The 10,613-nt window shown below is 39.2% G+C and overlaps 1 long non-coding RNA gene across 1 annotated transcript; it reads left to right on the forward strand.

Annotated features, from left to right (window-relative positions):
• The first annotated feature begins 8,027 nt into the window (after positions 1-8,027).
• LOC114524478 lies at positions 8,028-9,595 on the forward strand. The gene is made up of 2 exons (XR_003687101.1): positions 8,028-8,633; positions 9,295-9,595. It is a non-coding gene; the product is annotated as an uncharacterized LOC114524478 (long non-coding RNA).
• Positions 9,596-10,613: the final 1,018 nt, after the last annotated feature.

Raw genomic sequence — 10,613 nt, forward strand, 5'->3', positions numbered from 1 at the left:
TTCAATGTCAGATATTTTGAAATATGAATTGAAAACTCGCAGGGAAAGCCATGGGATTTACCAGACTTTTGATTGACAGTTCTCGGGCTGAAGGCACTAACGGAACGCAGAGTTGACTGTCTGAATGTCTTTGTCGCTGTTTTACTGCTGCAAGGTTGAAGAAGATGTTTGCTGTTTATGAATGATTTCTGGTATTACTATTGTTTAATTCATTGCCTCCTATATCATGCAGAGACTGGGGAGAGTATTCAGGGTTAATTAAGGTGGTTTTTAGTCGATATAAATTTTTTTGCGAACCATATCCGTTCCAAAATATGTTTAATAACAGTATTTTTTGTATGTAAAACAAAAATTTGGAAAGCGTGCCAAAAAAAAAAAGGGGAAAAACACCCAAAAGAGATCATCCAGCCTATGCCACAATCTAACCTGGTTATACAACCGGCTGCAATATTCAGCATAGTTACAACTACGAAAGGTGCAAGGCGGTTGCTATAGGAAGAACTCCCCCCCATAACTCACATCTTAACGGCCGTCTAAGGGGGAGATGCACTACGGCCCCCAGACCATGATGTATGTGCACCTAACCGTTACGTCTCAGTGAGAAACAGAGTATGCATCGCCACAAGCCTAGCGTCATAGACGAATCAGCTACAGTGGCTAGCCCTGAGAGCGAAGATAAATTTAACGTATTTAAGCTTTTCCTGGTCTCGGGGCGGTCCCTACAAGTATATGCACAGAAAACGACTAATAAGGCACACGCTTGGAAATGTCAAGATTTAAACGCCTAAACGTTTTTTAAGTATTTTTAGCGAGAAATTTATAGTGTTTTTATATTCTTTTGAAATTTTAGTGTTTTGAAACAATCCTTGTTGGTTTTTAACGTCAAAATAGTCATCGTTCTCGAAAGGAAAGTCAATAAAATGAGTGAACGGCTTAGTTTTATACTAAAATGTTTTGTTTTGTGTTTTGTATAACCGCTTGATTCGCCGGTACACTTTGGGCCTAAATTGTATGTATTTATTTCACAAGTTTTTATTGTTTATCTTCGCTGATTGTGTTCTATTTTCGGGGAATATTTAAGTCCGATCTTTCTTCTTTTTTCTTTTACTAACTATCCATGATATGACGGTGTTGGTTTTGGTTGGATCCCTCCCTGGCCTGGCCTGGCCTCCCCTCCCAGCCTCCCCTTTCAAAGGAAAAGTGCCGACTCAGTTGTTCCAATTCAAGATGGCGGACAAAGTGCAAAACCATCTTCCAACAGCTAGTGTCAGGAATTGAAGTTGTCGTTTTGTGGAATACTTGAGCAAGAACCGAGCTCAGAGAGCAGGGGAACAGGGTCAACGGTAACATCGATAGTAGATCTGTACGATTGATCTTTAATCGGTTATGTTTGCGCTCTTTTAATATATCTTCTTAAATTAATATAAACACGAGTTCCCGTGTCAGATGGATCTGAGCGTGAAAGATCATAAAATCATCAAGACTGTTATCCAGTTTATTGTAGCATGGGTATTTGTCCCAGCCTTTTCGAAGGAGTAGGTGCAGCCTTTAAACAAAGAACTGGTTTCGGTGATGCTTGTGTGCTGAGCAAGAGATATCAAGTGTCCACAATGTTTGTATATAAAGTGTGTATAACGGTCTTGGTTAATTGTCTTGACGAGCCTTCATTAAGCGGAGAGATGTTGAAAAGCACCCCCGTGCGCTGATGTTAAGTTTGGCTAACTCTGGCTTCAGTGTATAATACCTGCGTGGTTTGAAATTCATTGTGGCGAGGAATAGAATGGTCGCAGTAGGTTTGTCCACTTTCTCTACAAGTGCCGTCCCACACCTCGAAGTTATGTATTTGAAATTAAATCAAAGTTGGATTTTATATGCAATCAATTGTGAATAACAATTAAATGTGCTCTTAAAATGGCAATAAACATGCTGTGTTTCTTGTTGTGGAATGAAAATTTAGCTACAGAAGAATTCAGGCTGATTCATCGAGTTTATGGTCTATCATTGGGATATAACCTGTATTACCATACTGCACTGGTATACCCAACAATGGTGGAGTCTTCGTTTAAACTATATCATGGATCAGTATTAATGAATAAGCTAAATCCACAATTAGTAGAAAATCTTGAGTTGTTTTCAATGTCAGATATTTTGAAATATGAATTTGAAAACTCGCAGGGAAAGCCAGGGGATTTATCCAGACTTTTGATTGACAGTTCTCGGGCTGAAGGCACTAACGAGAACGCAGAGTTGACTGTCTGAATGTCTTTGTCGCTGTTTTACTGCTGCAAGGTTGAAGAAGATGTTTGCTGTTTATGAATGATTTCTGGTATTGTACTATTGTTTAATTCATGGCCTCCTATATCATGCAGAGACTGGGGAGAGTATTCAGGGGTTAATTAAGTGGTTTTTAGTCGATATAAATTTTTTGCGAACCATATCCGTTCCAAAATATTTTAATAACAGTATTTTTTGTATGTAAAACAAAAATTTGGAAAGCGTGCCAAAAAAAAAATTGGGGGAAAAACACCCAAAAGAGATCATCCAGCCTATGCCACAATCTAACCTGGTTATACAACCGGCTGCAATATTCAGCATAGTTACAACTACGAAAGGTGCAAGGCGGTTGCTATAGGAAGAACTCCCCCCATAACTCACATCTTAACGGCCGTCTAAGGGGGAGATGCACTACGGCCCCCAGACCATGATGTATGTGCACCTAACCGTTACGTCTCAGTGAGAAACAGAGTATGCATCGCCACAAGCCTAGCGTCATAGACGAATCAGCTACAGTGGCTAGCCCTGAGAGCGAGGATAAATTTAACGTATTTAAGCTTTTCCTGGTCTCGGGGGCGGTCCCTAACAAGTATATGCACAGAAAACGACTAATAAGGCACACGCTTGGAAATGTCAAGATTTAAACGCCTAAACGTTTTTAAGTATTTTTAGCGAGAAATTTATAGTGTTTTTATATTCTTTTAGAAATTTTAGTGTTTTGAAACAATCCTTGTTGGTTTTTAACGTCAAAATAGTCATCGTTCTCGAAAGGAAAGTCAATATAAATGAGTGAACGGCTTAGTTTTATACTAAAATGTTGTTCATTGTGTTTGTATAACCGCTTGATTCGCCGGTACACTTTGGGCCTAAATTGTATGTATTTATTTCACAAGTTTTTATTGTTTATCTTCGCTGATTCTGTTCTATTTTCGGGGAATATTTAAGTCCGATCTTTCTTCTTTATTTCTTTTACTAACTATCCATGATATGACGGTGTTGGTTTTGGTTGGATCCCTCCCTGGCCTGGCCTGGCCTCCCCTCCCAGCCTCCCCTTTCAAAGGAAAAGTGCTGACTCAGTTGTTCCAATTCAAGATGGCGGACAAAGTGCAAAACCATCTTCCAACAGCTAGTGTCAGGAATTGAAGTTGTCGTTTTGTGGAATACTTGAGCAAGAACCGAGCTCAGAGAGCAGGGGAACAGGGTCAACGGTAAACATCGATAGTAGATCTGTACGATTGATCTTTAATCGGTTATGTTTGCGCTCTTTTAATATATCTTCTTAAATTAATATAAACACGAGTTCCCGTGTCAGATGGATCTGAGCGTGAAAGATCATAAAATCATCAAGACTGTTATCCAGTTTATTGTAGCATGGGTATTTGTCCCAGCCTTTTCGAAGGAGTAGGTGCAGCCTTTAAACAAAGAACTGGTTTCGGTGATGCTTGTGTGCTGAGCAAGAGATATCAAGTGTCCACAATGTTTGTATATAAAGTGTGTATAACGGTCTTGGTTAATTGTCTTGACGAAGTTTGGCTAACTCTGGCTTCAGTGTATAATACCTGCGTGGTTTGATTCATTGTGGCGAGGAATAGAATGGTCGCAGTAGGTTTGTCCACTTTCTCTACAAGTGCCGTCCCACACCTCGAAGTTATGTATTTGAAATTAAATCAAAGTTGGATTTTATATGCAATCAATTGGAATAACAAAAATGTGCTCTTAAAATGGCCATAAACATGCTGTGTTTCTTGTGTGAATGAAAATTTAGCTACAGAAGAATTCAGGCTGATTCATCGAGATTATGGTCTATCATTGGGATAATACCTGTATTACCATACTGCACTGGTATACCCAACAATGGTGGAGTCTTCGTTCAAACTATCTCATGGATCAGTATGAATGAATAAGCTAAATCCACAATTAGTAGAAAATCTTGAGTTGTTTTCAATGTCAGATAATTTGAAATATGAATTTGAAAACTCGCAGGGAAAGCCAGGGGATTTATCCAGACTTTTGATTGACAGTTCTCGGGCTGAAAGCACTAACGAGAACGCAGAGTTGACTGTCTGAATGTCTTTGTCGCTGTTTTACTGCTGCAAGGTTGAAGAAGATGTTTGCTGTTTATGAATGATTTCTGGTATTGTACTATTGTTTAATTCATTGCCTCCTATATCATGCAGAGACTGGGGAGAGTATTCAGGGGTTAATTAAGGTGGTTTTAGTCGATATAAATTTTTTTGCGAACCATATCCGTTCCAAAATATGTTTAATAACAGTATTTTTGTATGTAAAACAAAAATTTGGAAAGCGTGCCAAAAAAAAAATTGGGGGAAAAACACCCAAAAGAGATCATCCAGCCTATGCCACAATCTAACCTGGTGATACAACCGGCTGCAATATCAGCATAGTTACAACTACGAAAGGTGCAAGGCGGTTGCTATAGGAAGAACTCCCCCCCATAACTCACATCTTAACGGCCGTCTAAGGGGGAGATGCACTACGGCCCCCAGACCGATGTATGTGCACCTAACCGTTACGTCTCAGTGAGAAACAGAGTATGCATCGCCACAAGCCTAGCGTCATAGACGAATCAGCTACAGTGGCTAGCCCTGAGAGCGAAGATAAATTTAACGTATTTAAGCTTTTCCTGGTCTCGGGGGCGGTCCCTAACAAGTATATGCACAGAAAACGAAATAAGGCACACGCTTGGAAATGTCAAGATTTAAACGCCTAAACGTTTTTAAGTATTTTTAGCGAGAAATTTATAGTGTTTTTATATTCTTTTGAAATTTTAGTGAAACAATCCTTGTTGGTTTTTAACGTCAAAATAGTCATCGTTCTCGAAAGGAAAGTCAATATAAATGAGTGAACGGCTTAGTTTTATACTAAAATGTTTTGTTCATTTTGTGTTTTGTATAACCGCTTGATTCGCCGGTACACTTTGGGCCTAAATTGTATGTATTTATTTCACAAGTTTTTATTGTTTATCTTCGCTGATTCTGTTCTATTTTCGGGAATATTTAAGTCCATCTTTCTTCTTTATTTCTTTACTAACTATCCATGATATGACGGTGTTGGTTTTGGTTGGATCCCTCCCTGGCCTGGCCTGGCCTCCCCTCCCAGCCTCCCCTTTCAAAGGAAAAGTGCTGACTCAGTTGTTCCAATTCAAGATGGCGGACAAAGTGCAAAACCATCTTCCAACAGCTAGGTCAGGAATTGAAGTTGTCGTTTTGTGGAATACTTGAGCAAAACCGAGCTCAGAGAGCAGGGAACAGGGTCAACGGTAAACATCGATAGTAGATCAGTACGATTGATCTTTAATCGGTTATGTTTGCGCTCTTTTAATATATCTTCTTAAATTAATATAAACACGAGTTCCCGTGTCAGATGGATCTGAGCGTGAAAGATCATAAAATCATCAAGACTGTTATCCAGTTTATTGTAGCATGGGTATTTGTCCCAGCCTTTTCGAAGGAGTAGGTGCAGCCTTTAAACAAAGAACTGGTTTCGGTGATGCTTGTGTGCTGAGCAAGAGATATCAAGTGTCCACAATGTTTGTATATAAAGTGTGTATAACGGTCTTGGTTAATTCTTGACGAGCCTTCATTAAGCGGAGAGATGTTGAAAAGCACCCCCGTGCGCTGATGTTAAGTTTGGCTAACTCTGGCTTCAGTGTATAATACCTGCGTGGTTTGAATCATTGTGGCGAGGAATAGAATGGTCGCAGTAGGTTTGTCCACTTTCTCTACAAGTGCCGTCCCACACCTCGAAGTTATGTATTTGAAATTAAATCAAAGTTGGATTTTATATGCAATCAATTGTGAATAACAATTAAATGTGCTCTTAAAATGGCAATAAACATGCTGTGTTTCTTGTTGTGGAATGAAAATTTAGCTACAGAAGAATTCAGGCTGATTCATCGAGTTTATGGTCTATCATTGGGATATAACCTGTATTACCATACTGCACTGGTATACCCAACAATGGTGGAGTCTTCGTTTAAACTATATCATGGATCAGTATTAATGAATAAGCTAAATCCACAATTAGTAGAAAATCTTGAGTTGTTTTCAATGTCAGATATTTTGAAATATGAATTTGAAAACTCGCAGGGAAAGCCAGGGGATTTATCCAGACTTTTGATTGACAGTTCTCGGGCTGAAGCACTAACGAGAACGCAGAGTTGACTGTCTGAATGTCTTTGTCGCTGTTTTACTGCTGCAAGGTTGAAGAAGATGTTTGCTGTTTATGAATGATTTCTGGTATTGTACTATTGTTTAATTCATTGCCTCCTATATCATGCAGAGACTGGGGAGAGTATTCAGGGGTTAATTAAGGTGGTTTTTAGTCGATATAAATTTTTTTGCGAACCATATCCGTTCCAAAATATGTTTAATAACAGTATTTTTTGTATGTAAAACAAAAATTTGGAAAGCGTGCCAAAAAAAAAATTGGGGGAAAAACACCCAAAAGAGATCATCCAGCCTATGCCACAATCTAACCTGGTTATACAACCGGCTGCAATATTCAGCATAGTTACAACTACGAAAGGTGCAAGGCGGTTGCTATAGGAAGAACTCCCCCCCATAACTCACATCTTAACGGCCGTCTAAGGGGGAGATGCACTACGGCCCCCAGACCATGATGTATGTGCACCTAACCGTTACGTCTCAGTGAGAAACAGAGTATGCATCGCCACAAGCCTAGCGTCATAGACGAATCAGCTACAGTGGCTAGCCCTGAGAGCGAAGATAAATTTAACGTATTTAAGCTTTTCCTGGTCTCGGGGGGCGGTCCCTAACAAGTATATGCACAGAAAACGACTAATAAGGCACACGCTTGGAAATGTCAAGATTTAAACGCCTAAACGTTTTTAAGTATTTTTAGCGAGAAATTTATAGTGTTTTTATATTCTTTTAGAAATTTTAGTGTTTGAAACAATCCTTGTTGGTTTTTAACGTCAAAATAGTCATCGTTCTCGAAAGGAAAGTCAATATAAATGAGTGAACGGCTTAGTTTTATACTAAAATGTGTTGTTCATTTGTGTTTTGTATAACCGCTTGATTCGCCGGTACACTTTGGGCCTAAATTGTATGTATTTATTTCACAAGTTTTTATTGTTTATCTTCGCTGATTCTGTTCTATTTTCGGGGAATATTTAAGTCCGATCTTTCTTCTTTATTTCTTTTACTAACTATCCATGATATGACGGTGTTGGTTTTGGTTGGATCCCTCCCTGGCCTGGCCTGGCCTCCCCTCCCAGCCTCCCCTTTCAAAGGAAAAGTGCTGACTCAGTTGTTCCAATTCAAGATGGCGGACAAAGTGCAAAACCATCTTCCAACAGCTAGTGTCAGGAATTGAAGTTGTCGTTTTGTGGAATACTTGAGCAAGAACCGAGCTCAGGAGCAGGGAACAGGGTCAACGGTAAACATCGATAGTAGATCTGTACGATTGATCTTTAATCGGTTATGTTTGCGCTCTTTTAATATATCTTCTTAAATTAATATAAACACGAGTTCCCGTGTCAGATGGATCTGAGCGTGAAAGATCATAAAATCATCAAGACTGTTATCCAGTTTATTGTAGCATGGGTATTTGTCCCAGCCTTTTCGAAGGAGTAGGTGCAGCCTTTAAACAAAGAACTGGTTTCGGTGATGCTTGTGTGCTGAGCAAGAGATATCAAGTGTCCACAATGTTTGTATATAAAGTGTGTATAACGGTCTTGGTTAATGTTGAAAAGCACCCCGAAAGTTTGGCTAACTCTGGCTTCAGTGTATAATACCTGCGTGGTTTGATTCATTGTGGCGAGGAATAGAATGGTCGCAGTAGGTTTGTCCACTTTCTCTACAAGTGCCGTCCCACACCTCGAAGTTATGTATTTGAAATTAAATCAAAGTTGGATTTTATATGCAATCAATTGGGAATAACAATTAAATGTGCTCTTAAAATGGCCATAAACATGCTGTGTTTCTTGTTGTGGAATGAAAATTTAGCTACAGAAGAATTCAGGCTGATTCATCGAGATTATGGTCTATCATTGGGATAATACCTGTATTACCATACTGCACTGGTATACCCAACAATGGTGGAGTCTTCGTTCAAACTATCTCATGGATCAGTATGAATGAATAAGCTAAATCCACAATTAGTAGAAAATCTTGAGTTGTTTTCAATGTCAGATATTTTGAAATATGAATTTGAAAACTCGCAGGGAAAGCCAGGGGATTTATCCAGACTTTTGATTGACAGTTCTCGGGCTGAAGGCACTAACGAGAACGCAGAGTTGACTGTCTGAATGTCTTTGTCGCTGTTTTACTGCTGCAAGGTTGAAGAAGATGTTTGCTGTTTATGAATGATTTCTGGTATTGTACTATTGTTTAATTCATTGCCTCCTATATCATGCAGAGACTGGGGAGAGTATTCAGGGGTTAATTAAGGTGGTTTTTAGTCGATATAAATTTTTTTGCGAACCATATCCGTTCCAAAATATGTTTAATAACAGTATTTTTTTCGTATGTAAAACAAAAATTTGGAAAGCGTGCCAAAAAAAAAATTGGGGGAAAAACACCCAAAAGAGATCATCCAGCCTATGCCACAATCTAACCTGGTTATACAACCGGCTGCAATATTCAGCATAGTTACAACTACGAAAGGTGCAAGGCGGTTGCTATAGGAAGAACTCCCCCCCATAACTCACATCTTAACGGCCGTCTAAGGGGGAGATGCACTACGGCCCCCAGACCATGATGTATGTGCACCTAACCGTTACGTCTCAGTGAGAAACAGAGTATGCATCGCCACAAGCCTAGCGTCATAGACGAATCAGCTACAGTGGCTAGCCCTGAGAGCGAAGATAAATTTAACGTATTTAAGCTTTTCCTGGTCTCGGGGGGCGGTCCCTAACAAGTATATGCACAGAAAACGACTAATAAGGCACACGCTTGGAAATGTCAAGATTTAAACGCCTAAACGTTTTTTAAGTATTTTTAGCGAGAAATTTATAGTGTTTTTATATTCTTTTAGAAATTTTAGTGTTTTGAAACAATCCTTGTTGGTTTTTAACGTCAAAATAGTCATCGTTCTCGAAAGGAAAGTCAATATAAATGAGTGAACGGCTTAGTTTTATACTAAAATGTTTTGTTCATTTTGTGTTTTGTATAACCGCTTGATTCGCCGGTACACTTTGGGCCTAAATTGTATGTATTTATTTCACAAGTTTTTATTGTTTATCTTCGCTGATTCTGTTCTATTTTCGGGGAATATTTAAGTCCGATCTTTCTTCTTTATTTCTTTTACTAACTATCCATGATATGACGGTGTTGGTTTTGGTTGGATCCCTCCCTGGCCTGGCCTGGCCTCCCCTCCCAGCCTCCCCTTTCAAAGGAAAAGTGCTGACTCAGTTGTTCCAATTCAAGATGGCGGACAAAGTGCAAAACCATCTTCCAACAGCTAGTGTCAGGAATTGAAGTTGTCGTTTTGTGGAATACTTGAGCAAGAACCGAGCTCAGAGAGCAGGGGAACAGGGTCAACGGTAAACATCGATAGTAGATCTGTACGATTGATCTTTAATCGGTTATGTTTGCGCTCTTTTAATATATCTTCTTAAATTAATATAAACACGAGTTCCCGTGTCAGATGGATCTGAGCGTGAAAGATCATAAAATCATCAAGACTGTTATCCAGTTTATTGTAGCATGGGTATTTGTCCCAGCCTTTTCGAAGGAGTAGGTGCAGCCTTTAAACAAAGAACTGGTTTCGGTGATGCTTGTGTGCTGAGCAAGAGATATCAAGTTCCACAATGTTTTGTATATAAAGTGTGTATAACGGTCTTGGTTAATTGTCTTGACGAGCCTTCATTAAGCGGAGAGATGTTGAAAAGCACCCCCGTGCGCTGATGTTAAGTTTGGCTAACTCTGGCTTCAGTGTATAATACCTGCGTGGTTTGATTCATTGTGGCGAGGAATAGAATGGTCGCAGTAGGTTTGTCCACTTTCTCTACAAGTGCCGTCCCACACCTCGAAGTTATGTATTTGAAATTAAATCAAGTTGGATTTTATATGCAATCAATTGGAATAACAATTAAATGTGCTCTTAAAATGGCCATAACATGCTGTTTTCTTGTTGTGGAATGAAAATTTAGCTACAGAAGATTCAGGCTGATTCATCGAGATTATGGTCTATCATTGGGATATACCTGTATTACCATACTGCACTGGTATACCCAACAATGGTGAGTCTTCGTTCAAACTATCTCATGGATCAGTATGAATGAATAAGCTAAATCCACAATTAGTAGAAAATCTTGAGTTGTTTTCAATGTCATATTTTGAAATATGAATTTG

Source organism: Dendronephthya gigantea, unplaced genomic scaffold (genome assembly GCF_004324835.1).
Source record: "Dendronephthya gigantea isolate DGI-Jeju-01 unplaced genomic scaffold, DenGig_1.0 000031F, whole genome shotgun sequence".
Taxonomy (NCBI): Eukaryota; Metazoa; Cnidaria; class Anthozoa; order Malacalcyonacea; family Nephtheidae; genus Dendronephthya; species Dendronephthya gigantea.